This window comes from Pelodiscus sinensis, chromosome 1 (assembly GCF_052426305.1).
Source record: "Pelodiscus sinensis isolate ZL-2025 chromosome 1, ASM5242630v1, whole genome shotgun sequence".
NCBI lineage: Eukaryota > Metazoa > Chordata > Testudines > Trionychidae > Pelodiscus > Pelodiscus sinensis.
Window position 1 is genome coordinate 152,982,186 of NC_143052.1, and position 25,941 is coordinate 153,008,126.

The following is a 25,941-nucleotide window of genomic DNA, read 5'->3' on the forward strand; positions in this document are numbered from 1 at the left end:
CAAAGTTCAGTGCACAAGACAAAAGCCGGGGCATGCCTTGTGCTCCCCTTTCTGTTCCTCCTAAAATCCAGACAGCTGCAATTTAGATGTAACCGATACATAGATGGCTTGTTCACCCAAGCCAATGTTCCGTCACTTCCTCCTGATCCGTCTGGCTGTCTCTAACGTGCCCATAACTGTGGTAACTGCCAAACCCTAGGAGAATACTGAGGCAGCCAACACATGAATAAACATACAAATGAGTACTCTGTAGCTGCTAATCTTTGGTGACACTATACAGTGGGAAAGGGAGCCCAGTGGGGCAGAAGGAGCGGGGTAGGAGAATAGAGACAACTTTACATTAATTCTTCCTCCACTAAGAATTAACCGACTCCTAAAAGTGCCAGGGAATACAGAGTCTTTACTGACTTCATCACCTTGAAATCCAGGAGAGAGACTCATTCCCCTACTGCTGTGCCAACTCTACCTCCTGGGTCTTGCACCCATTAGATCATCGGTCTCTCTCTGTGCCTTCACCAGCCCCCCTACTTGGCATGCTTTGGGATACAGATCACAATCTCCATTAATGGCCTTCGCCTGAGGTCACTGCTCAGAGGCGTCCTCTCATAGGGTATGTCTACGCTACCCCGCTAGTTCGAACTAGCGGGGTAATGTATGCATACCGCACTTGCAAATGAAGCCCGGGATTTGAATTTCCCGGGCTTCATTTGCATAAGCGGGGAGCCGCCGTTTTTAAAACCCCGCTGGTTCGAACCCCGTGCAGCACGGCTACACGGGGCTCGAACTAGGTAGTTCGGACTAGGCTTGGAACGAGGTGTACCGGTAGTTTGGAATAGGAAGCCTAGTCCGAACTACCTAGTTCGATCCCCGTGTAGCCGCGCTGCACGGGGTTCGAACCAGTGGGGTTTTAAAAATGGCGGCTCCCCGCTTATGCAAATGAAGCCCGGGAAATTCAAATCCCGGGCTTCATTTGCAAGTGCGGTATGCCTACATTACCCTCCTAGTTCGAACTAGGAGGGTAGTGTAGACATACCCTTAGGGACATACTTAGCACCACCTCCTAAGTCACAGCTTTGGAGCCAAAAGTCTGCACATGGTAAACGGGCAAACCTTGTTAGTGCTGTGCCCAAGAACAGAAATGCAGTCTATCAATACAGCAAGTCTATGGACATTCAGAGCCTAAACAAATCCTTTCAGAGTTTAAAAAAAAAACTTCAACAGAAGAGAGGCTTCAAAATTTAGTCCAAATCAGTAAAGAGTAAAGTACTCTGAGATACAGAGCTATGAAATTGTCTGCTAGGCCTGCTTGAAATTCATGGAGATTTTCTCCTTCCATTTGATTCTTTAGATCAGTGGTTTTCAACCTGTAGCCTGTGGACCGCTGGGTTCCACAGAGTAGGTCTAAGATTTCCAAAGGGGTCCTCTGTTTGAAATTTTTTAGGGGTCCGCAAATGAAAAAAGGTGGAAAACCACTTCTTTAAATGAAACTTATGTCTTTCAGCTAGAAAATCTGGTTTTGGTCTATAGTGCTTGTATATCTCTTCTAGTTCCCGTGAAATACCATAAATATTTAAAACAGATGCTTTGCCAACCCCCAAGCATTCAAAAATCATGAACCAGGCCCCCCAAATTAGGAGACTGGCTTAAAATAATAAGATTTTAAAAAATAACAAATTAGGGGAGGAGACTTTTTGCCTTCTGGTGTTTGAACTACTGGACTTGCTAATTTGAAGTTGTACGAATATGCAGTAAGGGACTGTCCCGGTTTTGAAGCACATACCCTGTAAACTGACAAGAGTGAGAGAGGAAAGAAGATGCAAAGAGTTGAAGATCCAAGAGTGGGGTACTGATAGAGCCAAGAATGGAATCCATGGCTTTTGATTACAAAGCCTGTGCCCCCCTACAGAGACAGGCTGCCTATCAAAATAGTGTTGCCACCTTATTTACTGTAATGCTCTTGCTGTGTGCTGGCATCAGGGAAGCTGCTAGAGCAATGGTAGGAAATTTAAAGAAAAACTCAGCCTCTGTTTCCTCATAGCAGCTGACCAAAACAATAGGATGAGTGGTATAGATGAGCACCAAACTCTAGAAAAGAGAAGTCTAAAGAGCATGAGTCTTAGAAGCAGGAATGCTCCCAAAATTTGGTTGTTCCTCCTTGGTGACTGCTCAGCCCACACTCTAGGTCCTCTGCTGAGACCTCTTCACTTGTATCTGAGTAGGATAATGAGCCTTCTTCAACAGAGTCAGCAGAGCCTGCTTAGTATTTGTAACAGGATAGCCATTTGTTAAACAAAGCATATATGTATATTTTTAAGGAACACATTACCAGCCTATTGCACTCTTGCACAATGGTTGATAAATTAAAACTCTAACTATTCAGATATTGATGATGATACAGATGTGTAAGTGCATCCTTAAGAGTTCAAATCCTGCAAACAGTTACTCCTGTACATATGCTTACTCCCAGGCAGAGTCCCATTGGCGCGAACAAGTCTGTACATTAGGGTAAGTGTACATGCAAGATCATACCCTACGGTAGCAGCAGTAAGTGAGTTTGTCTAGTAGCTAAACTAGGGAGCCAGGGCTACCGAGATCTCTTCCCAGCTTTACCATTAACTCACAGTTTCACCATGGCCAAGTCATGCCCTTGCTTTGTGCCTCAGGTCCCCCATCTGTAACATTAGCTGTGGATCTGGACCCAACTGTCCTCAAGTAAAGGACTGTCTCTCTTTAAATTCAGCCCCTACTCTAATGTAAATAGAATGTAAGCAACAGTAGCACCCATTATAAACGAGATTATGGGGAACTCCAGAGAACCGTGGCCTTGAGGTGGGCTGCTCCTTCTCTCCCTCTTACTTCCCATCCATCCACTTCTCCTATTGGTTCATATTCCATGCCCATCTCAGTGCCCTCTTCCCTAGAACACACCTCTCCATTCATTCTTAGCCTGCCTGTCTTTTTAAGAAAAAAAATTGTACTTGGATTTCCAAATTGCCGCCCCTCTCTCTCTCTCTCTTTGATGTTAATTGTCTCCAGTGCTGAAGCGCTCCTTGGCTGATTAAATTCGAGAGTCCTCCCTGGTTTTATTGACCCATGAATGGGGGCCTCTTCAGTGCTCACTGAAGTGCGGTATCATTGCCCCTCCTCCTCTCCCCCATTTGGTTTGATGGATTAATCCCGCTGTGTAAAGAAAAGTGGGGTGGGAGGGGAAACTGAAGCAGTGGGAAAGGGGGGTTGGAGGGAGGGGAAGAGGGAGAGAGAAGGATATTCAGCAAATGCTCAGCTGCCCTTGCTTAAAATAACACAGTTTATTTAAGCAGGTCAGCCACACAATGGCATGAGGGAGGCTGTTACCAAGATCTTGGGACCTTCCGTGTGTGTTGTGTTAGAGGCTGAAGTGGGTTTTAACTAAACTAGGAAAGCTGGCCTTTTCCTCCCCCCTATCTGCACTGCGTGCAAACACACACGCTCTCCTCTCTTCCCCATCACACACTGAAATCCTTGCCTATCAAGTGCTGGCATGATGATCAGCTGGGAATGGCACTGTTTCTCCAGCAGTAATAAGTAAAGACCCAAGCTCTGTTTTGCTGGCTTGCTGTCCTGGACTCCTGGCAGACCTGTGGGTGAGGGTGTTCTTTGTTGACACTTCTCTCCCCCTTCTTTTGTTTGAGGTACGTGCCAGGAATCCTCACCTCAGAAGGATTCTAGCAATTTAGAACTCATCCCTCAATCCCCACCTCATACCCATTCCATGAACGCTCACTCGGAATGGGTCAGAATGTCTGCAATGTTTTCAATGCACAGAGCTTCCTGAGCATAGAAAATTTCTGGGTCATGTCACCTGTCAAGAAATTAATGTTTGGGAAAATAAGTTCACAGGAGGGTGGGAGAAAACCATCTAAGTACATTGCAGGATGGCTTCATCCTGCTTCCAACAGAAATACTACAGGCTTCCAGAGACAGATATTCCAGCCCTGGGCTCCTCACACAGCCCTGCCAGTACCCCCAGTCCTGCCCTGCAGCCTCCTGCTATTCCAGCCCTGGGCTCCCCACACAGCTCTGCCAGTGCCCCTCATTCATGACCAAGGAACAAATTCAGTATTCCAATCTTGAGCCCCTTCTGATCACTGCCATCTCATGAAATCACTCCAAATGCACCACTGCTGATTTTGTAATGCTGGGAAATGTTCACAGGTGAGCTGAGTTAGGCCACATCATTCATTTTTCACTTGTGATACAAACCAGCTGTGGAATCAGAGCAGCCCAAAACCAGCTGTGGAATCAGGGCAGCCCAAAACAGTGCGTGCTATTGTCCCCCAACAAAAACAACCACCCCTTAAATAAATTAATGGGAAATCCATGCATAATTCCCTCACACTCTCCTGTTTCTCTCTGCTCACCAATGGCTGTGTGGGCTGATTTATACAAGGACCACTACAGAATTGTACCTCTCCTGATCATATTCAGCTCTCCACCAGAAAGTCAGCAACAGGAAATGAACAGACGCTCCCTGAGGAGACTTATGTAATTTTCCAGTCTCTTTCTCGCTTTCACTGGCCTCCAAGTGAGCACGTTGCTGTTGGCACCACCTTGCCTGCTTCCTGGCACAGTTATTCATTCACACTGCCAGGCGTTTCAAGGCTTGCTTGCCCTTTCCAGAGAATGGAAGCAAAGAGGGGGAGACAGGCTCCCTTTGAATGAACTGGCAGCCAGCATGTTTCCAAACACAGAGAGAGAAATCTGCCTCTCCAGACTCAAAGCTGCCACCACAGATTTGTCTGGCCCTGATACACTAAGAACTACCCTCATGCTGCTGGACGTGCATGGTTTTTTGAGGGACAGAATGGGACAATGAGAAGAGGGCAGAAAGTTGCTGGCATTTTTTTTTAATATTTGTTTTTGCATAAGAGCTAGTTAGTAAGTGTATGCCTGAGAGAGAAAGAGAGCCTACATTGTGTTAGAGAGGTAACAGTGGGTGAGCATGAAGGAGATTTTGTATGTGTGTTTGCATTAATGGATTGAACTGGACTGTGTGAGTGTATGTATAGAAGTATATTTAATGTTGTTGTGTACAAGCATGTGTGCACTGTGAGGCCAAGTAAGATGGCCTTGCTCTAAAGCAGTGTTTCTTAAACTTTTTAAGACCGAGGAACACCAAACAATTTTTTTTTTTTAAATGGGGAACACCAAGGATTTTTTGTTGAGGGGGAAAAAAGGCAGAGAGGAAGAAAGGGTCAGGGGGAAAGTTATTGAGTGCAAAAAAAAGGGGGGGTCACCTGTCCCTTTAAGGGTGGCCATTTTGAATTCTGTTGTTCTCCATGGCACACCTCCCACTGCCTCGCGACACACCGGTGTGTTGCAGAACACAGTTTAAGAAATACTGCTCTAAAGGCACTGCCTGAGGATTCAGGAACTCGGAGTTCATTTCCTGCCTGACTCTGGGCAAATAACTTAATATCTTCATAACACACAGTAACTGTAAAATGGGGTCAGTAGCGCTGGCTCACTCCCACCCATATGTATTCAGATCAGTGGGTCTCACACTTATTTGATCAGGCCTGCCCTCTTTGCATCTGCCTGTAGTCGCGGATGCCTGCCGTGCCATGCACACAAGTATGCATACCATCACCCAACTCTGAAGGCAGCGGTAGCTTCAGGCTGGGTGACAAGTTCGGAAGGCAGAGCCATGCCTGCAGCAGCACAGAAGTGAAAGGAGGCAAAGTGAAATGATCCCTTTTCACAACAGACTTGGTGCCCCTTTGCCACCCTTACTTTTGTGCTGCTGCTGCCACTCCAGGCAAGGAATGTCTGGGGGGAAGGAGATCCTGATCTCAGGATGCCTCCCATTGAGGGATGGAGGGCCCAAACTCAGATGGTGATGTTCCAACAGTCTGCTGTATCCCGCCTCCTGGGTGTGCATGGCAGATAGCTGGGAGTCAGATTTTTTTTTTTTTTTTTAAGTATTCTGCTCATGCCTCCATTGGCACATTCCTGTGCCTCCCTTGGGAAGCCTGCCCATAATTTGAGAACCACTGCTTTAGACTGTAAGCTCCTTGGGGGCAGGGACTGTCTCTCACATCCCTAACGCAGCGGGACCTTGATCTTACTTGGGCCAGCTAGCCAATGCTATAATGTTACTAAATAATAAATGACAAGTTATTCAAATGAGACACAAATTGAGCAAAAATGGTTTCATTGCTGATTGGGAGAAAATGGAGGGAGACTCCACAGCACAAGGTGGATCCGCAGAGCTTTATGATGGGGATAAATGATCCTCCAAAGTGCAGAACACTGTTCTCAGGCCAGCAAAGCACTTGAGCACGTCAGGAGTAGCACTGGCTTTACAGAGATTACTTCTGGTGAAAGGCACTTCGCCACATGAGTCAGGCACCTAGGCCGCAGGAAAGATGGCACAGGGGACTGGAACACAGTTTTGATTCCCACCTCAGCCACAGACCAGCTGACACCTTGAGCAAGTCACTTTAGCCTCCCTCTGCCTCATTCCTCATCTGCCCACTGGGGATTGTGGTTCTGCACTTCACAGAAGCATTCTGAGACGAATGTCTTGTTATTGCCTGTGATTTGCTTGGCTACTACCATGATGAGGGCCAGATAAAAGCCTGGGGCAAAGTGGTACTGAGAATGTGAAATCCAGGTCGAAATTCGATGACTATTTCAAACAGGGAGGCTGGATTGTGGGATCTGAAATTAACAAGATGGCCGAAAAGCAGAGTCAGACACCAAACAGAGACCACACCGTTTGTGGAGCAGAAGGAGGGTGACTTCTCACGCATTCCCAGAATACAGGGCATTCTCATACATTAAGGAAAGGCTTGGACTCACCCCACTGGCATGACCCCATCTCCTCCGGCCTGTGCATGTGAGGCCAACACGGTGGAGGCAGAACACTGTGCTCTTCAAAATAGCGTCTCCTGACTGATAGAAGACAAAACCTATCCATTCCAACTTTAGTTGCCTCCTCTGTCCCACCATCCCTGCCACCGAGTCCTTCTTTAGCATCAGGATTGGATCATCTCCAACTCTGCCTGAGGCACCTTTGCCCAAAGGTTGATTTAAAAACCCCAGCCCTAATTTGTTAAAAAAAAACCTCACACATGCTGGTTTTGAAGAACTGCATGGAGAAAAGAGAAAATAATTTCCCTTTCCTTTTAGTGTAACTCCTGGTGTGTGCGTATTAGGGCCTGGAGCACACAGGGATGGAAGAGAGTGGAACGGTTCTAATTAATAGGACAACTCCCTCCTCCCCCAATTCTCACACATTGATACGCACAGGTTCCCAGATTTCTCTGAGCTTGCTTCCTTCCAGGAAGCACCTCACAAAGCCATCTCTTCCTCCCCTGCTTGGGTTGTAAAATAACAAGTTTCATGTTATTGCTGAACGGTGGAGGTCTAGAGCTCTGTGAAGAGCGGGGCAGCCTAATTAGGGAAACAAGAGCAGTCCTTAATGAGCACTCCTGACTCAGTGGAGTCTAAAAGAGAAAGGAGAGAAAACTGGCTTGATTCACACAGCTTTTTCTCTCCCCTCCTTCCTGTCCTCCCCATAAACCTACCGCAGTTTGGGCCTTAAGTTCAGAATTCTCTCTTCATTTGAATATTCGGCTTCTTGCTCCATGTCTGATTTCACTGTGAAGTAATTGATTCCAGCTCCTTTGTTGATTTGAGTTTGTGAAGGTGTGTTTGTGTCTGGCTGTTTCTGTGCATGTCCATATATCTTGCCAAGCTTTTGCCTCTCTGACTCTACGTATGTCAGAGGGTATCTCTGGGTCTGCTTCTTTGCATGCATGGATTTATATGCATATACCTGAGTGTGTCTCAATGCACACAGACCCCCTCCCCTGCCCCAGTCGTAGAGAAATATATTATTGTTCCCACATGCTGCTCGTAAAACCCATAAAAGCATTCCTCACATTTCGCGAGAGCTGGAGTATTGTTCCGACTGCATCAGCTCCAAGCAACCGAGACAATGGCTGTGCCTGCACCTGTCCAGTTGAGAGTGCTTGCGTGGAGGGATGGGAACCGCAAACACTGCGGAAGGGCTTTAGTAGCAGGACCTCCCAGCTCAGTCTCAGGGTGCCCACCCTTTAGCGACCACTTTGAAATTGGTACCTCAGCCTTGGGCATCCCGCGAGTCAACTGCATGGGCGGCCCCTTACCTGCATATAAAGCCCAGCTCAGGCCTCCTCCCCCGTTCTAGAACATTCACTGCCATCTCTCACATTGCCCACAACACTGTCTAGGCTCCCAGGAGGAGTCTGAAGCAGGTTCTGAGGTGCACGATACCCCCCACTTTGCTGTCAGCCAGCAACTTCCTCTGAGATCCTGGAACTTGATGGCTTCATGGAGAAGGTACATAACACAGGGCTGCATGGAGAGTCTCATCCTCCTGAACGCGGCAGAAGCCGGATGCTCCAAGGTTTACTAGGTTGTGTCCTCCAGCTACTATGGGGATGTCATTCCCAAGCGCCTGCCACAATCCTCGTTCAGTTCAACTAGCACATGCTGAAATGCTTATGCTAGGTTGGAGGGAACTAGATCTAAGCCAGAAGCGTAGGAGGAACGCTGCCTGACGGAAAGGAAATAAGCAGAGAACATTTTACCTATAAAAAGCACTTTGCTTTCTCCTTGCTTCATAAATGAGCTTCCTGTGATCTCAGCCAAGAAATGCTGCCAACTCTCTGGAAGACAAGCTTATATCTGGGTTTAGATCTTGCCTTGGAGCAATGTAAAAGATCAAATGGTTTCCATCTCTCCCCTCAAAATTAGGGAGAAAAACACCCTCTAGCATGAAGCTGCAGGCCCTATCCAGTGAGATATTGGACACCTTTGCCTTCCTTTAGAAGACAATGGGATCTGGGAGGACTCAGCACCCTGAAAAAGGCTATTTATTTAACTAAATACAACATCAGGTCTCTAACTTCAGGCATATGGTGTTGAAACAGCTGGGTTAAGTGATTTGCCTAAAATTGCATAAGGCCAGCCTGGCAACTCCATGGCTATGTCTACACTGGGGTGATCTTGTGCCAGAGCTATGCAAATGAGGCTAAGTGTGGAATATCGCCAAGCCTCATTTGCATATATAATGAGCCACCATTTTTGCGGAAGAGGCTCTTGCACCAGAAGGAGCTGTCTACATGGCCCCTTCTTGCGCAAGAAAAACCCTCTTGCGCAATGCTGTTACGTTGATTATTTTCAGGAATAATGGCATTGCGCAAGAGGGCTTTTCTTGCGCAAGAAGGGGCCATGTAGACAGCTCCTTCTGGTGCAAGAGCCTCTTCCACAAAATGGCAGCTCATTAGGTATGCAAATGAGGCTCAGCAATATTCCATGCTTTGCCTCATTTGCATATTTCTGGCGCAAGAACCCTCCAGTGTAAACATAGCCTAAGTGTCCACTGATGAGTAGCTACTCACATGAATAGACTCAGTGGCTTCATTGGATCTACTCAGCAAGCAATTGCTCACTAGTGAAAGTAGTATCTACAAAAGAGAGGGATAGTTCAGTGGTTTGCACATTAACCTGCTATATTTAGGGTTGTGAGTTCAGTCCTTGAGGAGGCCATTTAGGGTTCTTGGGCAAATCTGTCAGGGATGGTACTTGGTCCTGCTGTGAAGGCAGGGGACTGGAAGTGATCACTGCCGGCTCGAGCCATTCTTGTGCCCTGGGCAGCAGGTGTGCAGCGCATGCACAGCTCCTGCTCCCCCCCCCCCGGAGCATGCGGTGCCCCTTACAGCTGTAATCAGGTGCCCCCCGCATAGGTTGGTGCCCCAGGCAGCTGCCTGGCTAGGCTCTCCCCCCCCTTAATCTGGCCCAGAACATGATGACCTTTCAAGGTTCCTTCCAGAAGCTAGGAAAAGGGGTACATGAAATGAGATACCTATTCATCTTTCTTCCCCAAACACACACAGCACAACCCCTGCTCCTCTCCTAGCTCTTGGAAAGTTCTCCCTAGTTGTCCTTTGAAAACTTGGGTCATTCTAAAGCCCAGGGAACCTATTTGCCTCTGTCACTGGGCAGGCTCATCACCACAGCACCTCCTGCCAGTAGCACTGGGAATTCCTGGATGCCTCCCTCTGGCTGGTGCCTCCCTGTATCCTCACTTCACTCTCCAGTCCAGACCCATGTCACTCTCGGACCATAGTATCCTCTTCAGGGCAGTGCCCACTCCAGTGTCTCAATCCTCTGGGGAGCAGGGTGTTTATCAGTTTCTGCACTCCAGGGTCCTCCCTCCCAGGGAACACCCAGTTCCCCTGTACTCTCCTTGCCTCAGTGACCTACTGCCAGTCTTCATCTAGCCTCTAGCCCCTGCCTCAGGGGACAAACTGCAGTCTGAAATGGCCACTCATCACAAGGGGGTACGAACCTGTTGCCTTTGCCTACCCTGGCTGGCTCGCTGAAGCCCTCCTGCTCTTGGGTCTGGCCTCAGGCCCTGCAGCTTGCCTAGACAGAGATTCCCCTGCTCTGCCTTCCTTCCCCAGCACTAGGATACCTCCAGGAAGCCTCTTCCTTCTGCTTTCCTGGCAGTCAGGTACCTCCTGCTCTCTAGACAGAGAGAGCCTAAGTTCTCTTCTCAGCAGCAAGAGCCCTTCTTTATATAGCCCAGCTGGGCCCTAATTAGCAATAACTGCCTCAGCTGGGGCTTCACTCAGCCCTGGCTCAGTGCTGGGTTTTGCCTTTAAAGGGGCCAGTGCAGGGCAGTCACCCTGTCACAGCCTCTTATTTGATCAGGAGTATCTCCACTGAAGCCAATGGGCACAGCAGTGATACAGGGGGAAGATCACCAATGAGCCACATCTAGCCACCTGACTTCCATCCGCCCAGCCCTGGTGTGATTGCTGCCACTGGCATGAGGTCCCTATAGATATAAGCCAGTGGAGAATTGGTGGTACCCCACCATACCTCCTCCATCTCCCAACACTCCTCCACTATGCTGGGGTGGGGACTAGCTGGTGCAGGAGCTGCCTCTGCTATCTTTGTGCCAGTGAAGAGTTCCCCTTCTCGAAGGTAATCCTCCATGGCTGTGTCTAGACTGGCCGCTTTTCCGGAAAAACTTGCCAGCTGTCTACACTGGCCACTTGAATTTCCGCAAAAGCACTGACGATCTCATGTAAGATTGTCAGTGCTTTTGCGGAAATACTATGCTGCTCCCGTTTGGGCAAAAGTCTTTTTCAGAAAAACTTTTGCGCGAAAGGGCCAGTGTAGACAGCAGAGATTTGTTTTCTGCAAAAAAGCCCCGATTGCATAACTGCTGATCGGGGCTTTTTTGCGGAAAAGCGCGTCTAGATTGGCCACGGACACTTTTCCACAAAAAGTGCTTTTGCGGAAAAGTGTCCTGCCAATCTAGACGCGCTTTTCCAAAAATGCTTTTAACGGAAAACTTTTCTGTTAAAAGCATTTCCAGAAAATCATGCCAGTGTAGACGTAGCCCATGAGAATAGAATCAGCTCTGATAAGTCTTGTTTAACTATGGTACAACTGCAGAGAAGTCTATGGAGTTCCATCAAGGCTGAATTTGATCCTGTGGTGTTATATTGGTGTAAGCGAGAGAACCAGGCCTTAGGTATCCATAAACTCAAACCTCCATGAACAGAACATGGAGAATCTGTCCCGGGAGATGCTCAACATCCTCAGCACCTGCTGATGGGAGCCTGCTACTCAGCGGTCAGGATATGCCCCGGTTAAGGCTGCACACTACTTTAACTCCTCTGGCTGCTTTGTGGAGGTTCCTAGTACAGCAAAAGCGGTTAGTCTCATTAACTGTGTAGAGTCTATGTCTTTTGTAGAGTGTTTATTTAACAGGCAAATGTTTACACAGCTTGTAGGAAGGGATTTTAATAGAAAATTAAACCACTGTAGCACCTTCATCTCTGTCCTATCCTTGCCAGGTCTCCCCACACCCCCACTTTCCCATCGCTTTCCAGGGCACTTGTAATGCCCATAAAAGTCTAGAAAGTCTGTGTTGTAAATCAGTTTCTGTCCTTTATAACCAAGGGAAAATGTGTTGGATTTAATGTTGGGTTTGAGGAATTTATTTTTATGATTGTGACTGACTGGTCTGAGGAATAAGTCAATACATTGTGCTTTTGAAAAAACAAAAACCCTGCCTGGTCTTGCAGTGTAGATGTGTGAGAGAGTATGCCCACATGGGGCATGTAAGCATGTGACAGTGGCTGTGTCTAGACTGGCCAGTTTTTCCGGAAAATCAGCCGCTTTTCTGGAAAAACTTGCCAGCTGTCTACACTGGCCTCTTGAATTTCTGCAAAAGCACTGACTTCCTATTGTAAGAAATCAGTGCTTCTTGCGGAAATACTATGCTGCTACCATTCAGGCAAAAGTCCTTTTTCGCAAAACTTTTGCACAAAAGGGCCAGTATAGACAGCTCAGATTTGTTTTCTGCAAAAAAGCCTCGATTGCGAAAATGGCGAGCGGGGCTTTTTTGCAGAAAAGCACGTCTAGATTGGCACAGACGCTTTTCCGCAAAAAGTGCTTTTGCGGAAAAGTGTCCGTGCCAATCTAGACGCTCTTTTCCGAAAATGCTTTTAACGGAACACTTTTCTGTTAAAAGCATTTCCGGAAAATCATGCCAGTCTAGACACAGCCGTCGTGTTTAAATCAGGGATGGGACTGTGGGTATATGAGGGTATGGGTCAAGGAGTATGGGTGCATGTATGTGATTGATTGTGTATGAGGACATGGGGCTGGGTTTGTGCATGCTTCTCTGAGTAGGGGACCGGAGCATGTGCATGAGGGTATGCATACGTGGTATGTGGAGTTGTATGTGTGAATGAGACAGGTTGCAGGGGAATCTAAGGGCATGTATGTGGGGGTGTACATGGATGAGCACGTGTGTGTGTGTGTGTATGTGTGTCTATGGGCATGTATGTGGGGGTGTACATGGATGAGCACGTGTGTGTGTGAGTGTGTGTGTGTGTGTGTATTGGGTGTACAAATGTGTGAGGAAAAGATGCACTTACTGTTGTTTATGAGTTTGGATGTAGGTCCTGTCTGATGATTCAGATCATTATAAGCCAGACTGTGGCATCACTCCCGGACAAGATAATGGAGCAACTAATACCGGATTCCATTAATAAATCATTAAAAGAGGATAATGTAATTAATGCAAATTAACATGTGTTTATGAAAAACAGATCCTGTCTATCTAATCTGATCTTTTTTTTTTTATGAGATTAAAGTTTGGTTGATAAAGGTAACAGTTATTGACATAAGATATGTAGACATCTGTGCGGTGTTTGACTTGGTACCATAGGTAATTTTGAATAAAAACTACAATGATGCAAAATTAACACGACACACATTAAATGATTAAAAATTGGCTAATTGTTCAGTCTCAGAATGCAAGTGTAAATGGTGCATCATCACCGAGCAAGGTGTGTTTCCAGTGGGGCTTTGGAAGGATAAGTTCTTGGCTCTATGCTATTTAAGATGTTTATCAATCACCTGGAAGAAAACACAAAACCATCATTCATAAAGTGTGCAGGTGGCACAAAAAGCAGAGGAGGGGTAAATAATGAAGAGGACAGGTCAGTGATTCAGAGCAATCTGGATCTCTTGGGAAGTGTTCACAAGCAAACATTATGCATTTTCATATGGTTAAATGTAAATGTATCCACCTGGAAACAAAGAATGCAGGGCATACTTGCAGGACAGGGGAGTCTATCCTGAAAAGCAGCGACTCTGAAAAAGACTTGGAGTTGGTGGTGGAGAATCAACTGAATATGAGCTCTGAGTGAGATACTCTGGCCAAAAGAGCTAATGTGATCCTGGGATATATAAACAGGAGAAACTAGAGTAAGAAACTCAAAAGGTATTTTATATTGGCATTGGTGAGACCACTGGTAGAATAGTGTGTCCAGTTCTGGTGCCCATAATTCATTGAAGATGTTGATAAAGTGGAGAGGGTTCACAGAAGAGCCATCAGACTGATTTAAAGGATCAGAAAACATGCCTTATAATGAGAGACTCAAAAAATGTAATCTGTTAGCTTACCTCCACCTGAGGCACATTGTGCATATGACAAGAAGAAGACGGTTTACCTAAGAAACAAATTTTAATAATGGGATACTCATTCTAACATGATCCAATGGCTGGAAGGCGAAGCTAGACAAATTCAGACTAGAAATAAGGCATACATTTGTATAGTCAGGATAGTTAACCATTGGACCAATTTAGCAAGGGTAGTGGTGGATTCCTCATCACTGGTATTACTTTGCAGATGTTCTGTAGCTTGTGTTATGCAGGGGGTGAGACTAGTTGATCACAATGGTCCCTTCTGGCCTTGGAATCTCTGAGGGTGTCTGGTAGGCATGTTTGGGGGTGTGGAGATGTGCATGTGATGATCCTTACCCCCATATTACTGGCATTTAGGGTTTATTTGCCAAATAATTTGGGACTCGTTTCAGAAGGTTAGTGCAAAAGCCTCATTTTCTAGATGGATTTGGAAGCTTTGTGAGCTCTCCTGATGTACCTGCCCCTAGCTGCCATATCACCCCAGGCCTTTTGCCTCTTCTCACTCCCTTTCTCTTCTGCTCTTTTATACCTCTCTTTCTTCCTTCTCCCATTTCATTCCTTATCTCTCATCCTCCGCTTCATGTCTTCCTTCCTTTTCTTTTCCTTCCTCTCTCTGCTTCTCCTCTTCTCTCTCTTTCCCAACCCCTTCATCCTTCTTCTTGATCCTTTTTTTTCCAGTCTTGTCTTACTCCCTACCTTTGTTTCTCTTTTCACTGCAGTCTTATCCCACACTATTTTGTTCTCCCTCTCTCTCACCCATCCACCGCTTGCCTCCGTCTTTCCTTCTCTCTCAACTTCCTCACTCCCCTCCCTCTCCAAAATAAAATCCCCCCCCCCCCCCCCGTGAAGCTACAGGCTGCCTTCCAGCTGCTAGAGAGAGGAAGGGTCCCTGGCATGGGCTCAGCTCTGAGTTTCACAGGATATTGTAACCACGGGTACTAAGGCTATAAAATCTTTAGTGTCTTTAGGAAAGATGATTGTAAATTCTTCAGAAGTCACACCATGAGTGTAAAGTTTCTCCCTCCTTTCCCCAGGCCACTATGAAAGGGCTGTGTAGTAAAGTAAGGGGCTCACACCTCCCAACGATCGCAGCTGTTAAAGCACTGGCTTTGGTCTATGAAATGTTGACCTGTGGCTGATGTCCTGGGGCCTGATTCTCTCTCACATGGAGTTTCTAGGATCCTGCAGGGAAGAGAATCAGTCATCTGGATTTTGGTCACTGAGCCCTGGTCAACACTAGGGCTTTATTTCAAAATTAACCCCCGTAGGTCGAATGAATAAGTGGAGGGTTAACAACAACAAGCCTGTTGTTTTGAAATAAGAGGCCACTTATTTCAAAATCTGTACTCCTGCTTTCCCTCGGTGAATAATGCTAATTTTAAAATAGTTCTTTCAAAATAGCAGTAGTGCGGACGCTCTGGTGCTGCTATTTTGAAATAACTACTTCCCAGAGTAATTCAAACTAATTACTCCCCAATGCTTCCTGGGGCTCTAAGTCATGGTAGTGCGTCCACATTAAGGGAGCCTGCCTCGGAGTAATTTCAAGGTTTCCCATAGTGGAAATTGATTGATTTAGTAATATTGTGAGTTAAGTTGAATTTAGTTTTTTTGAAATAGTTTCCTAGTGTAGACATGGCCTGAGATTTTGGCTTTGAGTAACAATAATAAAAATGATCTAGAGGGGGCTGTCTGAGAGCTGGGCAAACAGAAACACACTCTGAAAAAAATCACTGCCAAAATGATCCAATATATTTTCACTCTCAGGGATTCTGTATCAAAGGGGCTCCAGTATTATAGAACCCTAACTTCCACTGCCACATATTCCACCTGGCATCTGCCTATTCAGCTGGTTGCTTCCTGGCTCTCAAACTGTCACCCATTATAAGCTGTCCTCTCAGCTGAGTGCTAAGAGTAGTTTGCTTACACTACGTAGGTACATAGCGAAAGAATAGAACCCAGCCCACTGTTCTATAGCTGTGTGGATAACAGGAGTAAAACCTGTTACTGTCAGTCAAGGGGGCAGTTGTGGCTCAAAGACACACGGAAGGGCGAGTTGAGATGAAGGAAGGGCCACAGGTCACTTTTCTAACTCTAAGCATAATATTAATGGCACTCGGCACGGGAATTTGACCATGTGACCTTCCAGAAAAAGAATCAAATGCCCAACTTCCTGGTATTCTTCAGACAATCAAGTCTAGAATGGAAAGGTGGGAAGGTGAGAAGCTGACAGGGTGAGGTGTGAACCATTGGTGAGTGTGTACTACAGCAATCATACCGCTGCACTACGTATAGATCTGTCCAAAGAACTAGTGTGAAGTTGCAGACTCAAATTCAATGTTTCATTTTAACTGATTCATCAAGAAATGTAACATTAATCAGTACCAATGCCAGGTCTGGTCATCACCACAGGCCACCATTCAACACACAGCAGGAAGTGAGTTAGACAATCGTAAGATACTCCTGGTTCTCCTAGATTTCTTAGTCAAAGCAAGAAGAAGTCATGCGCGTGTTAATTAACCAACCTGTCACTTCTGGGAAGGGTGGCACAAATCTGTTTCACATCACAAGTGAAGAGGAACAAAAAACAGGACTATGTAGCACTTTAAAGACTAACAAGATGGTTTATTAAGTGATGAGCTTTCGTGGGCCAGACCCACTTTCTCAGATCAATATGTGGAAGAAAATCGGCACAACCACATATTGATCTGAGGAAGTGGGTCTGGCCCACAAAAGCATCACCTAATAAACCATCTTGTTATTCTTTCAAGTGCTACATAGTCCTGTCTTTTGTTTCAGCTAGACCAGACTAACACGGCTGCATCTCTATCACTATTCTACAAGTGAAGAGGAGTTTGTGATCCTCATGCTCATTGCCTGAGCATACACGTGTCCATAGAGTCACACTGCTGCCATTCAGCATGAGGGGAAAGTCCCAGGACTGAGAGGCACGGGCAGGGCTGTGTGGGGAGGCCGGGCACCACTGTAGCATCAAAATATATATGCTTAACTAAAGCGCTGGAAGGGGTTTTTCCTGTAGCTGTGCATTATCCCCTGCCTAAGTGACGGTACTGAGGTTGATAGATGCATTCATTGGTCAACAGATTTGTGACTATGCTGGGATTTAGGTCAGCATAGCTACAATGCCCAGGGGGCATGAATTTTTCAATCCTCTTAGTGATAAGTATGCAATTCTAAAATTTAAGTTTAGACCAGGCCTCAGAATTCAAGTGGCTTTAATTTGATTTAACTTAATTCACTTCCACAGTGAATTAAACTAAACCAAATTAAACCCACTTTAACTCTGAGTAACAGCATCCACCTTTGAGTTTTAATGTGGTTTAAATAACCCTTTTCACACTCAATCCTTTCATTAATTTTCCTGAATGCTCTCATGTAGACGAGGCCACTAGTGAATACTCGTGCAACACACTCACTCAAAATGTAAAAAGAATATAAAGGAAGTTGCTTGGTTTTTGTTCTGCCATCCCTTGCTCTTGCCAAACTCTGCACTCTGCCTTATTTAAAAAGCTGCAAAGTTATTTTCCATCTCCTCACTAAACTGCATTGCTACAGACAGCTCCCTTCCATCTTCCTTCACAGCCTCATCCTGGTGAGGTGCTAAAAGTGAAACTGGGCTTCCTCTGCTGCTAGTGTTACCTTGGAATGCTCTAGTGCCTATCAGCATTCCAAGACTATTGTTTTCATAGGGCCGTATGGGTTGGTCATCCATACCTCCAGCATTGTTCGGCATCTGATGCACCTAGTCCATTGTAAAATAGTGGACCTGGATATGCCGTGGCCCTGTGCCTTACTTTCCATAACAGGTAGAGCTGTAAATCAGATTTCCAGTGATCAGAGCTGTGTGACCTAGTGGGTAGAGCACTGGAACTCAGGAGGCCTAGGTAGCATTTCCAGCTCTGCCACTGACCTGGATGGAAGTTATGTCTCCACTCCGTGCCTCAGTTTCCCTACTCTCTGCTTCTTTTCTTCAGTAGATCACAAAGTGTTTTGCAAAGCCACTATAACAGAGCTAGGTATTGCTATTTATGCAACTGTAACTCACTGGGGAGTGTGTATTGCTACAAGTCTTTCTCAGTGCCCATTCACCTATACAAACAGGTCAGGACTCGGTCCTGAGTTTGGCTAAATCTCCCCAAGAAAAATATCTTTGTCCCCACTTTAGCCCTGAGGGTATGTCTAGACTACATCCCTCTGGCGACAGAGGGATGTAAACTAGACATACCGAAATTGCTAATGAAGCGGGGATTTAAATATCCCATGCTACATTAGAATAAAAATGGCCACCGCTTTTTGCCGATGTGGCAATTTGCCAGCAAAAAGTGGCAGTCTAGACCGGGATCGGTTGGCAAGGAAAGCTTTTTCTGACCGATCCTGTAAACCTTGTTGCACGAAGCATAAGGGATCGGTCGGAAAAGGCTTTCCTTGCCGACTGATCCCTGTCTAGACTGCCGCTTTTTGCCAGCAAATTGCTGCGACAGCAAAAAGCGGTGGCCATTTTTATTCTAATGAAGTGCGGGATATTTAAATCCCCACTTCATTAGCAATTTCGGTATGTCTAATTTACATCCCTCTGGTGACAGAGGGATGTAGTCTAGACATACCCTGAGTTACTCCCAAAGATACTGGCTTATTTGGCTTCTGTGGCATAGGCAAAGCCCTCCAAAGAGCTCAGTAATGGCCTCCCCCTCTGAAATGTGCCAGTCAATTTGATTTCTGGGCTTGTGGGCTAAGCCCATCAGAACACCACAAGGTCTGATCCTCAGGCATGGGGAGACACCACTGATCTCAGAACATTAACTAATTACTTGGAACAAAGAGTGAAAACCGGGGATGAGGGAGCAGGTCACATGGGATCTGTAGGGGGGTCACCAAGCAGAGAGCCATCGGCAATACCTGCCACTCCAAGGAGGCTAAGGAACCAGTGCAGCCAAAGAGTGCCAGATTAAAGCCAGAGTCCGGAGTCACCGAAGTCTTCTCTTCATCCATAAAACAGATACAGCATAGAGCCCCCGCGCCCCAACTGCTCTGGCCAACTGTTTTTGCAATATCCTCATGGGACTCTTTTCTAAAGATGAGAATGTCTGTCAGGCTCCGGGGTCTCATCAGCCCCACTGCCATCACCTCCTGCTCTCGGATATGGCCCAGGGCAAAGGACCAAGAGAAAGGTGGGCAGTCCAACTGCCAGGAAACCAGAGAGGGGGGTCTAATGAGTGGGAATTCAAGGGTAGCTCTTGTGATGTGTCCCCAGGGAAGATTGAAACCCACCCAGCTCATTTCCACTAGGCTACCTAAACAGACACTAGATGCTAATGACTTTCAATCACTCCTGACCCAGGCTGGCTTTAAGACTGTGACCCAAATGCCCACGTCTCAGTAGCAAAGTGGCTGTTTAATTCTACCTCCAATTCTGAGCACATGGGGCTTTGACATTGCTGTTTGTTTTCTTATTTGAGAAACTCAAGAGAAGCTGAAGGCTTAAAAGCAAACCCTTGAAAGCAAGGCATTTCTAATCACATAAAAGTCTCTGTGCAGGCCAGGGCTGAAGAGGGGGCTTGCGCCTTTAATCTTTGCATATGCCTTTCTTTCTTCAAGCATCTCTCTCTTGCACACACATACTCACTGCTCCCCCCCACCTTCAATAGTATAATACTCCTCGAGAGGGGGGAAGCTGAGGAGGAGGTGGAAGAGGAGGAAGCCAACCTCCCACCCCCTGCCTGCCCCCATGCTGAGTCTGAGTAGACTTTGTGAGAAAGTGTCTCTCCATCTGCAGCCCAGCCCGGTGGGAGTCAATTAATTCTGAATAACCTAACCCGACAGAGGTATTTGCATTCACAACCTGACTGATGACCGTATAAAATTGATTTATGAATTGAAGTGCTTCCCCTCCCCTTATCCCCGATTCAAGCCATAATTGATTATACGTGCTGCAGCGAAATTAAAGAAAAGAAAATTTTAAAAAGAAAAGAAAAAAGGGAGGCCCCACAGATGCAGCGCTATATTCTCAAGATTTCCCGGGATTAGCCGATCTATTCATCACTTATAATTTTTTATTTAAAAAGTTGCTTCCCCTCCCCACCCCCGGCAGCTACCACCTCCCGCTCTTGGATGCAGCCCACAGCAAAAGACCAAGAGAGAGGTGGATGGGAAGATCCAGTCCAACTGCTGGGAAACTCTCAACTTGGCTACCCCCCCCCCCAGCATATAGGAGTGGAAGGGTTCATAAACTTGATGCCCTTTCTGGTGAGGAAGGAGTGCCCATTCTTAAATTGGTTCTCAGAGCAATAAGAGTGGTAGGTCTCAGTCCTGCAGCGGCATAACTTTATGCCTTGTGAGTAATCCCATTGTGAGCCTTTATGGGATTCGGACTTCACTTTCCTCTTCTATAGTGCTTTTGCTCCAACAGTTTCTAACACCACCACCTGTATATTGCCTTAAATCCATACATGGCACATGCAGACTCACAAAGTTGGGTAACTATAGCAATAGAGGAATTAGCAATAGAGGAATTAACAAACCAGCTCGGAGCCATTTACTCCCATGTCCAGTTCCTGTCAGTGACCATCATCATCTGCTTCTGAGGGAGGTGAGGAAAACCTTCCAGTAGGCAGTTATAGGAGAACCCTCTCCAGAGAAAGTTTCCTTCTAACCCCCAGCAGACAAAGGTTGGCTTGAACCCTGAAGCATGTGGGTTTATGTCCCTGTCAATTTTCTTTAATTACTGTTTAACCCTGGAGATTCTCATTATCCCATTCTTTTCACTGAATCATCTCTAACAATCAGATTTATACAAGTGGGGAGACAGCTGCAAAGAGAGGTGACACAACTAGCCTAAAGGTCACAGAGGAGTCTGGTAGCAAAGTCAACAGTAGGTAGGTAAGCTGACCCCTCCATGCTAGTTCCCCTTCCACAGTCCTTTCTTCTAAACAAATTGTCAAGCATTCAAGAGAATTGAAACCTCTCAGACATTGGGAGGTAACTTTTTACCAGAGCCAGATGAGACACTTCCCTTACAGACCCCAAGCCTCAAGAAATTCTCCTGGGTTAGGATTTCATTATAAATCCATTCCCCAGACCAGGCTCACCTCAAAGTATCCTAAGGCTCACAAGCCTTTTGAACGAGAGCTGCAAAGTCTGGACCTGAAGCCAGGGCTTAACACTTCCAAAGTTCAGGAGAGTTGGGGTCCAGGCTTTCCTTTGGCTCCATCTCTGGTTGACATGATTTTTAATCACACAGATTTGCACTGCTTTAGTGTTCATAGGCTCAGTGCCAGAAGGAACCACTAAGACCATCTAGCCTGACCTCCTGCATAACACAGGCCCATTTTACAGATGTGAAAACTGAGGCACAGAAAAGTAATTTGTAAACTATCGTGAGCAGCTGGAAAGAGGAGGCTAAGCTGGCAATCTGAGCTTTAAGTATAGAGTTGCTAGTGTCATGCTGTGATCTACATCTAATTGAATCCAGCTTGGCATTTCTGTAGTACCCAGGCATCATTGTAGTCTACAGGTGAAATGTCTTGATCTGGGGCAGCCAACCCATTTAACAAAGAGAGCCGAAATAGCAGTGGAAAAAATGCGAAGAGCCGCACCAGAAGCGTAGGCTTTTTGGCCATATCAGCTCCCATCGATGGCCATCATCTTGGGTGCCATTTTGAATCGCCGCCCTGGTGAGCACAGGGGAGTGGGGGCCGTTGGGAGGGTCGCAGGAGTGGCTTCGTGAGCTGCACTTTTGGGGGAGAAGAGCCGCATGCAGCTTGTGAGCTGCGGGTTGGTCACCCCTGGTCTAGATTGACAGCGACTACTAAGGTGTAATTACGTCTATCAAGACAACACGAAGAAGTTGCCACACTGGGGCATTGTACGTTGTTGATGACAGGCAAGGAACTAAATGAGTGACCATCAAATGAAGGATTTCCCTTGGGTGTTTAGAAAGCCTGTTGGTAAGGAGCCGATGTAGAGGCCTTTATAGGCTAGCAGTCGAGTTAAAGGAGAATCTGCTTTGCCTATCACTTACAGTCCTGAGGGCACCGCAACCAAAGGTTTTAGTCAAAGGCCTTATCCTGGCCCTAATGAATGAATGAACCATTCATTTGAACAGACAGCAACCCCATACAGATGCGTAAAAGCAGGTGCACAAAGGACTGAAAGACCCTGAGACTGGCCTGTCTTCTGCACAACAGCGCGCTACTTCCCTCCCTCACGCAGAGCCTCACCAAGTCCAGCCATGCTTAGTGTTTGGCACTGCACAAAGGGCAGGTCCATTCAGAAAGGTAGTGCTCCCAAGGAGCCAGCTGCTCTCTCTTCTGCAGCAGCTTCTTGTGAGTCCATTAGTGTTCCTCCCGCTTATACATCTGGGCTATCTCGGCGTGAGCTATTTATACCATTTGTTTTATAGTCATATAAGCCTTTGCTTGTGGATAAGTTGAAAGGTTGGTGGAAGAGAGGGGGAGAAGTGTATGTGACAAGGTCCCAAATCCCTATTTACGTTCCAGCAAAGCAGAAGTTAACTCAAGGCTCAGATCTCTCTTGGGTGCTCAGGGAAGAGGGATAATGGTGGGGATCCAGCCAGGCTCTCAGACGGAACATGGGCAATGCTATCAAAATGGTGCAGGACTCAGAGGCAGGCTTTGTGGATGCACCATTGCAAATCCAGTGGTATGCAGCCGACAACCGGAGGTAGAGTTCTTGCTTTGTTTAAAGAACCATGTTCTGTCATAACACAGGGCCACCACTAAAACTCTCACAGGATGAAAAGCTATTGTTTAATAGCTGGACCTTTTCCACCAGTTGCATGGGGGGACTGCTGGGAGATGGTGCTGTAGGACTGTGCTCATCTTGGCTATCAGGTCTAGTCTACTGGAGGATACGTAACCATGCTGTGTGATTGTTGTACAAGCCCTTTCTCACTTAGGAGCCTGGGCAAACAGTCCCTGTTGATGCTGACGTTAAGGAAGCAAAGTCATGGCACCTACCCAGGGTGCTGTCTAAAACCCCTCAATACTACTCCTAAGCCAAATGCATTCCGAACAGCAAAGATCAGTGGTTCTTAACATTTGGGGCTTAAGATCCGTTTGCAAATGCTTATGTCCTGTCATGACTAGGTAAACAGCCTGGGTGTGGAAGCTCTGGGGTGGTTTTGGGTCCTGCTGCCTGGGGGTTGGCTCCTGCCCAGCACTCACCCCACAGTGGTGTCCTCTGCAGCACCTGTGCCGTCAGGCTCACTGGATGGGCTCTCGGTGTTGCAATCTCTGGGATTGCTGCATCATGCAGGTTTGACTCTGCCTGCTCTCCCTACCCCCTCTTCCCGACTGGACCAAATGTATATGAGTGGATCTGTGACCTGGTTGCAAGGGTTGCAGTGCTGCTCACTTACGTTTGGGCTTCCAGGCTCCTGTTGTCATGACAGCTGGGCCAAAGCTGCGTGGGGCTGAGACCCCGGGTACCTAAGCCAGGGAGGCAAGCCCAGCCAGCCCCGTGGGACAAGTGCTGCCTTGTGGCCCTTTGAAACATTCTGGCAACCTGATTTTAGGTCCCGGCCTGGGGTTAAGAAACCCTGTTCTATCTCATTCAAGTCTATTGCCTGCCGGGGCAGGGCAGCTTCCCCTGAGAGCAAAGGCTACGAGACTAGCAGAAAGTTCAGAGCTATTCTTCCTCCCACTACACAGCTAGTGCAGTAGGCCTGTGGTGGGGAATGGTGGAGTTCATTGGGGATGATGGCTGGGCACCCTGTGTGCAGCAGGATGTACGATGGCTGCCTAACAAATGGGGTCTCCCAGAGCTTCTCCTGGGGTGGCACCTTAATGCCACAATTACGCTGCAGACATTGATTGTCTGACAGGTTGTCTATTAGGCTGGTTGGACTTTAGACAAGGATACCGCCGTGCATTGTAACATAGTCAAACATCCCTTCTGTGACCAATACATCCAGCCCAGCAGGGCGAGTCTGTGAGGTGACATGAGGCAGCATGAGCTGTGTTAGTTTGGGAGCTGGAGAGCCAGAGACATCCACAGAGTCAGTCTGTGCCCAGTAGCCTCAGGAAAGAATCCCCTTTGTATTCAATACAGCCCAACCCTGTTTATTCTCCACTGTCAAGAACATTACAGCTGACACTTCTAAAAGTGCACAGCTGGGACCTCATCCTGACCTATATTGAAAGGTCCCTACATCCCTGCTGTGAAATGGGTGGAGAAAGAGGCAATAGGGGAGACAAAGGGAAGCTTGAAGAGGTGAGCAGAGAGGGTAGGGACAGGTCTTGAAGCCCTCAGGAAGAGGAAAAGGGACAGTATTATGTCTCCTCCATTTTTTCATACACATCAATCATTGAAATCTGAATGATTTTTATTGTAGATGAAGGAAGAACAATAGCAAGAAAAAGCGAGAATGGAATTGACATCTCCATTAGGAGCCCAGGGTGCATGCCTCTACCATACCAGCTAACAGCAACGGTGAGAATAAAATGGCAGTTGGTGCTGCAAATTAAAGTCACAGCACACAGATAACATAATGCAGCAAGCACATGCAGATTCATTACTCCCTATGCCTTTACAAATAACGCAAATAACCACCTGTCTCTCTATTGCCAGAAAGCTTAGAGCCTTCTGTCATGGACCAGGATGACAATGTGCTAGGTATGATGGTCCTTGACCTAAAGAGCTTGCAAACTGATGGTGAGACATAAGACACTAGGTGGGGACATGTTGTGGCCCTGCAGCCATTTTTTAAACTTCTGTTTGGTATAGAGAGTGATCCAGTTTCCACTCAAGTCAATGAAAATCTTTCTATTGACTTGAATGGGAATTGGAGAGATCTAAATCTGGGTATTGTTTGATGTGCCAAGTGTCACTTTGTATGATGCACCTTGACCCCAAAATGGCAGCTGAGTCACAAACTGCTGCTGAAACTGCAGCTGGGGGTCTGGAGGATGGAGAATAGAACCAGAGAATGGTAACAGAGAAAAGTTTACAAAAATATTCACAAACAAGAATATTCCTGCAAAAGCGACGAGGAGTCCTGTGGCACCTTATAGACTAACTGAAGTGTAGGAGCATAAGCTTTCATGGGCAAAGACCCACTTCGTCAGATGCATGCCTGATCTTTTTAAATATCCTGATCTTTTTAAAAATCCTCTTTCTAGAAACTATTTTTTGTAGCAGAAGAAGCTACTGCATATCATGCATTTTCATCTTCCAGGATTTTTAAATGTTAAAATAAAAATCCACCATACTCCAATAAGATACATGTCAGCCAGGGTGGGCATTAGTCAGCTTTTGGACCACTTTAAGGGTTTAGGTTAAACACACACAGCATTTGCCCTCTTGTCTGACAATGCACCCAAGGCCAGCATAATGAGGATTTAATTTGGTCCATAATCATGCCCTGTTTCTATCATTGTATAAGATCTGCTCAATAGTTACAGAGTGAAACCACACAGTGTGATAAAATATCTCTTTGGCATGTGGAAATTCACCCACACAGAGAAAGACACCAAAAAGTCTGTGTACATACCACTCAAAGCCTTCAGAATAGAAAGGAAAGCAATTCCCAGCTGGTGAATGATGATGGTGGTGGTGGTGGTGCTGGTCCCTACACCTGTTGCTCCTCCACCTGTGCAGGGGGCGTGATAGGGCTGGAAAAGGAGCTCTGTTCCCTTATTACAATTCTCAGCTGGTGTGAGACTCTATAGAAAGGTGGTATACGTGGGAGCAGCTCCAAGGCTGCTCTAATTTATACCCAGGCTGGGGCTAGGTTGGCCTGAGAATCAGGGAGTTGTAATTAATCAAGTGCAAAAATATGCTTGATGCAGAAGGCCACCTCCACTCTCTCCCTCTCATTCTTCTGCACCAACCATATCTTGGCATGGGAGAGAGTCTGGC

General features: G+C 46.6%; 1 protein-coding gene across 1 annotated transcript in view; it reads right to left on the reverse strand.

Moving 5' to 3' along the window:
* BOC (BOC cell adhesion associated, oncogene regulated) overlaps positions 1–25,698 on the reverse strand; it is a 136,321-nt gene extending 110,623 nt beyond the window's left edge. The window contains exon 1 of the mRNA XM_075906705.2: positions 25,574–25,698. The gene's annotated coding sequence lies outside the window, so the exon portion shown is untranslated. The remainder of the gene's footprint in view (positions 1–25,573) is intronic.
* Positions 25,699–25,941: the final 243 nt, after the last annotated feature.